A 6,602-nucleotide genomic window follows, 5' to 3' on the forward strand; every position below is an offset into this window, starting at 1 on the left:
TCACAAAGCACAGACAGCAATAAAATACACTCCCACTACTTTCCTGTCTATCCTATAATGGGCAATGTTTGCTTGCGAGTGCAGTGGATTAAGAAAACCAATGAGGCAAAAAGAGCTTAACTCTAGGGAAAGGTAAAACGCTCCCTCCAGGCTGTAAGACCTCCACTTCCCTACGCTCTGGCAGTCACAGGTCTTCTGATGTTATTAAGTTCAATGTGCATGTAAACTCTTAACAATGAGCTTCTTTTATCTGAACCCATTTTGATCTGTTAAATATACAACTGAATGTATTTTTATATCTTTTAAGAAAACGCAGAAATATTCACTACCGTGAGGCAAGATGAGAACGTTTTTCTCAGGAGACACCTAGAGCGGTGCTGCACGGAGAAGGTTTCCACCTTGCAACATTTGGCACTTTTCCACTGCAAGTACCGGCTCGGCTCAAGTCGGCCCTGCTTGGCCCGGTTTGCTTTTCCACTGCTGGTACCGCATGGTACGGTGTTGGAACGGTTAAGTGGGTGGGATAACAACGGGGTGAGTGGGATTCTCTGACCAATCAGTGGCTAGTAGTGACTGCATGCAAAGGATTGTGGGATATGGTACCGGGTATGGTACCTCTTGGAACCACAATCGAGGTGGTACTGTTTTTGAGAGCCGTACCGTTCGGTTCCATGCAGTGGAAAAGCGCCGCCGTACCGTACCGAACCGTACCGAACCGTTCCTACACCATACCATGCGGTACCAGCAGTGGAAAAGTACAAAAGCGAGCCGAACCGTTCGGTTCCATGCAGTGGAAAAGCGTCAATTGTCCGTTGGTTGCTCTTTGACAACTAAAGAAGCACATATTTTAGTAGAACTTAAACCCACAAATATATAATGTATAAAGTAGCTAGAACAGCCAAAATAAGAAAAGTGAGGAGCTTATCAACAGCGCCTTTGGTTTTATGCCAGGGATGGTAGAGTGCAATTTGAAGTGCTTCTTTAGGTAGGCACAGAACCACTGTTTCACTGTAAATGTTGCACTGGTATTTTTGAGGATCTGTAAACTGCAAACTCTGCAAGTGCCTATACAAATCACAACATGACAGGTTGATTTGTGCCCCACCATGTCAGCCACCAGACCCTAACCTGGGCTTGGGCTCTCAGACCTCCAATCAGAGCACCATTTGCAGAGCTGAAGGAAATCCTAGGCCGCTCCTTGGCTCTGACATGTCATATGGCACAGCTCAGGGGAGACCTGGAGGATTTCCCTCACTTTGCCAAGCGCTGCTACATCTGAGGTCTAGGAAGTGATTTAAGCTGCTGGAGAGAATTTGTGCCATGAAACTCTGTGTTACACAATGGTAACTTTTTTTTTTTTTTCCCATAATGTTTTATTTAGATTGTAAGAAGGGTAATACAGGTACATCGTAATCATACAAATGTCTAGTCCAGTTCACATTTGTGGAAAGTAAAAAAACATAGTAGAATTAAAATATGTAGGAGTCAAATATAAAGGGAAGACAACGCAGGAGCAAAAGGAAAAACTCCGTAATGAACAAGAACATTTAGTGTAACATTTTAACGTAACATGGTACATGTGTAGTGCAAGTACACAAATTGAAGAGATAAAATGCCAAAAACGTATCCAACGGCTGCTTCTCAAAACTCAAGGGGATGGACGTGAGTATAAGTTTGATTCTGGAAGTGTGCAAGTGGGACAGCAACAAAAAAAGGTAGGTGCGCATATAGACAAGAGCACGTTTCATCTTGTCCCGTAAATGATAGTATTGAAGAATGTGTATTGATTGTAACGATGTTATTGAATCAATGTAGGTGGATGTACATAGAGGGGGGAGATAGAGAGAATGAGAAAGAGGAGAGAGGAAGAGAAGGAGAAAAAAAAAACATACAACCACAAGGGGGTAGGGGAATTGACAGGGGGTGTGCTTGGTTTAGGTTATAGGGACTTGTCTCCCAAATTGATTAATCTGTCATTGAAATTGTGGGATATCCTAACATACCATATATGGTAAACGGCTGATGTCTGAGTATATCTAAGTGTCTGGAACCTCAATGTGGATATAAGGAATGTAAGCAAGGAGGGTATGGGTGTTTGATCAGTGTAGTGGGTTCATCGTTGACCGGTAATCATCCATTGATTGGAAGTGGATCCAGGTAGCCCATGTGGAGATGTATTTGGAAGTGGAGTCTTTAGCTGTTGCTATCAGTTGTTCCATCTCAGCGATTTTATTTACGCGTTTGAACCAAGCTTGGAGCGAGGGTACTTGAGTTGAGCCCCACAGAACCGGAATGCACATTATAGCTGCGTTAATCAAAATTTTCGATAGAGATTTGGACTGAAATCCCACAGGAGATGAAACTCTGTGTTACCTGCAACTGACCCCTGCACTCTACATTACTCACTTCTGACCTTTCGTCTCTGCATTACATACTATTGACCTCTACACTCTCCATTATTTAAGGCTGGTACACATGGGCCCAATTATGGCCGGTGCAACAGAAACCGTCCGACATTAGGCCTGTGGGTACAGCAGCCTGTCTGACAGAAGGCGGTCTAATAACTGGCTTATATCAAATGAGCATGCAGGAAAACCAGCATCTGATCAGAGCTCGCAGCCAACAGCTGTGAGCTCTGATCAGTGTGTACTGGCGAGGGGGGGCAGTCACCTTGTCATAGCACAATAGCTCAGCAGGGGAGACCACTACACTAACTTTGTTTAGTCGTACGATGACCTTCTCATTTTTTTTTTTGTTCAGCCCACTGGGTTGAAAAAAAAAACAAAAAACAAGCTCCACGTGTGTACCTGGCATTACTCCTGACCAGCACTGCTTTACATTCTACCAACCTCTGCACTCTCTGTTACTTACTACTAACCCCTGCACTCTGCTTTACTTACTAATGACCTCTGAACTCTGTGTTATTTACTGCTGCCCCCTGCACTGTCTTGAGTAAAATGTACATTGTTCTATTCTAGTGGGCTGAACCCAGTCAGCTAGGACAGAACTCAAACCTTTTAGCCAGGCCAAAACTCAGGTCAGGCAGCCAGCTAAGCCAGAACTCAAACCAGTCAGCCCAGCCAGAATTCAACCTAGCCAACCAGGGCACAACTCAGCCCAGCCAAAATACTCTGCAGGTATAAAAAAAAATGTGTGATTGGAAGTGAATGTCAAGTTTCTTCCTGAGGCTAAAAAGAGAGGACATGTTTGCATTTTTACAGTAAAGTTCTTTGACATACCCTTTCTTTCCTTTTAACCACTTTACCAGCGGAGGATTTTCCTGCTTTACATTCGGCACTGTGCGAATTTAACTGACAATTGCGCGGTCGTGCAACGCCGTACCCAAACGAAATTTACATCCTTTTTTTCCCACAAACAGAGATTTCTTTTGATGGTATTTGATCACTTCTGCGCTTTTCATTTTTTGCGATATTAATAAAAAAAAGCGTCAATTTTGAAAAAATAACAATATTTTTCTACTTTGACAGTTAAAAAATATCCAATATATTCAATTTTTGTCATATATTTAGGCCAAAGTGTATTTAGCTACATGTCTTTGACAAAAAAATTCTCAATGAGCGTATTTTTAACTGCTTTAAGACCGGAAGATTTTACCCCATTCCTGACCAGGCCATATTTTGCGATTCGGCACTGCGTTGCTTTAACGGACAATTGCGCGGTCGTGCAATGCTGTACCCAAATTAAATTTATGTCCTTTTTTCCCTATAAATAGAGTTTTCTTTTGGTGGTATTTGATCACCTGTGCAATTTTTACTTTTTGCGCTATAAACAAAAAAAGAGCGACAATTTTGAAAAAATAACAATATTTTTCAAATTTTTTTAAATGAAACCCCCCCCCCCCAAATGTAAAAAATCTAAATTTTTTAACATTTTAGGCCAATTTGTTTTCTGCTACATATTTTTGGTAAAAAAAATAACAATAAGCGTATTTTTATTGGTTTGCGCAAAAGTTATCGCAGCTACTAACTACAGGAAATTTATGTAATTTTTATTGTTTTTTTTAAACTAGTAATGGCGGCGATCTGCAATTTTTTTTGCGGGACTGCGACATTGCGGTGGACAGATCGGACCCTTGACTGACATTTTTGACACTTTTGGAGGTACCAGTGACATTACTACAGTAATCAGTGCTATAAATATGCACTGTTACTGTAAAAATGACACTGGCAGGGAAGGGGTTAACTTTTATTGGTGATCAAGCTATGCTGAACCCTTCAATCTGTCCCTGCCTGTCATTTAGGAGATCCGCCCGCTTTGTTTACACAAGCCGGCGGATCTCCTCACTCGATCCCCGACGATCGGGGAAGAGCGGCAGTGATCGCCGCCGCTCCTCCCCTGGCCCGACTCCCGCTGTGACTGAATACAGCGGGAGCGAGCCTCCGGCAGCGCGCGCCGCCTACAAGGGGAGGAGTCCAGCGACTTAGTAACCACATTCCCTCTGTTCTCAGCTGCATAAAAGCTGGGGAAGGAGAAGATGCAGCACACTGAGCTTCCCAATGAATGGCTGTGCAGTGGGGGCGTGTCAGGACAAGTCTGATTATTAGAGGAGAGCATCACTAATTCCCCAGCACAGCTAGAGAACTGATCACGGTGTTCTCATGCTTAGTGCGTTTAGTTTTTAATATGCAAGCAAGGGGGCCAGCAGGAACACCAGAGGTTTCACACAAAGGAAGCAATACAAAGAGAACAGGATACTTCTTCATACAAGTACATGGTACAGCAGGCACATATCAGCAATATGAAGTGTTGGGGTAACAAACGCTTGAAGGGGAGGCCCAAAGTCCAATCTACCACTATGACAGGCACATTTTATCATAGCTATGCATGGCAATGGTTTCCCAGAGCCTTATGTAGCTGCCCATGGTAATTTGACTCTGCCATGATATGCCATGAGATATAGAGTTTTCACCAGAGCCATATACATAATTTTGTAGGTAATTTATCACATACTGTAATTAAAAAAAGAAACAAGTAGGCATTCTTAGATAAGAAGAAATATCACTCTATTCAATCTATCCATGTTTGTGCTGTTAGGTCATAGCACACAATGTGTTCTATCTGTAACACTATATTCCTCTCCTTTTCTTAGATCTACTCATACATTTTTTTTATGATAATTGTGGTCTGTGACTCTCTAATAATATATTTATTGCTTTGCGTGACATGGCGCATTTCTCACTGATGTCCTTCGGAGTCCATTGCATAGGTATCCATCACTGTTATCTAGTTGTTCAGCTATTTTTTGTTGTATAACTTTGCTCTGTGTATACATTTGTGGTCTTCAAATCCAGTGCTATGTATTGACATACAGTATGATGAAACCTAATGTGTTTTGAAAGATATTAAAATATGAAGTTACCACAAGAGTATAAGAGTATCCCTTATGATATTAGACTAGCATGCAAAAAAAAAAAATGGACGATCATTCGTCGGATATTCTCATTGTATGTACCGGGCTTAAGTCTAATTTTCGGCCACATATATTTATTTAAAATGGTATGAATTACATATACCTGGCAATTCGTTTTACCATAACTGTGGATTATGTCAGACAATTAAACAGTATCATTGAAAAGGATAATGGATGTGATTTTACCGGCACCAAAAGATTACAACCATAAAAAGTGCAAAAAGTTTATTGATTAAAACCATGGTGAATCCCCTGAAGAAGATAATAATTGTTGAAACGTGTCGGGGTGCATTTCCACACTTTAATCCAAGTGTGGTTCTTTGGGGTACACATGTAATTGTATATACAGTAAAACCTTGGTTGCGAGCATAATTCGTTCTGGAAACATGCTTGTAATCCAAAGCACTCTTATATCAAAGTGAATTTCCCCTGAAGAAATAATGGAAACTCAGATGATTCGTTCCACCAGTCCTTCGGTTTATAGTCTATATACAAAGATTATAGCAATGTGATAGGTTGTGTAACCATAAAATGTCCATCCATAATATGCAGCCTTCCCAAGGGGATTAGAAGCAAAATCTAGCAGAGCTACAGAATATAAGAGAGATGAGAGGAGCCTCTAAGTGTAGCAGTATGGTTCCATTTAATGAAGGCTCAACATTTAGCAACTCACATGGTTGATGATTAAAATAGGCACACCTAAGTATGCAGGCATCCGGGGTAAAGCTGACCACATAGACCATCTTCTGAACCACCGGCTCTCACCACTGTCAGTCTGCAATCCTGACCGGGAAGAATAGCCTGCAGTAGAGTGATCTGAAAGTGAGGCTTTGAATCACTCGTGGAGTGCAGCGGGGAAGGGAGGATGAAGATGGCTGTGCAGATAATGGTCTATGTGGACAGCTTTACCCCAGATGCCTGCATACTTAGATGTGCCTGTTTTAATCATCAACCATGTGAGTCGCTAAATATTGAACCTTCATTAAATGTAACTGTTAGCTCAAATCTCGTCAGGAGGCAATTTACAAGATGATATACGGCCCTTCAGTCCCAATCTCCCTAGATAGTGAATTCTCTCTCCTCTGGCCAGGAGACATAACGACACACAGCACTCAAGCTTAGCGTAGGAACATCTGATTTTATTACAAGTTTAGCTCATATTTAAGGCAAG

This window comes from Pelophylax lessonae, assembly GCF_965119305.1.
Source record: "Pelophylax lessonae genome assembly, chromosome: 4".
Classification (NCBI taxonomy): Eukaryota; Metazoa; Chordata; class Amphibia; order Anura; family Ranidae; genus Pelophylax; species Pelophylax lessonae.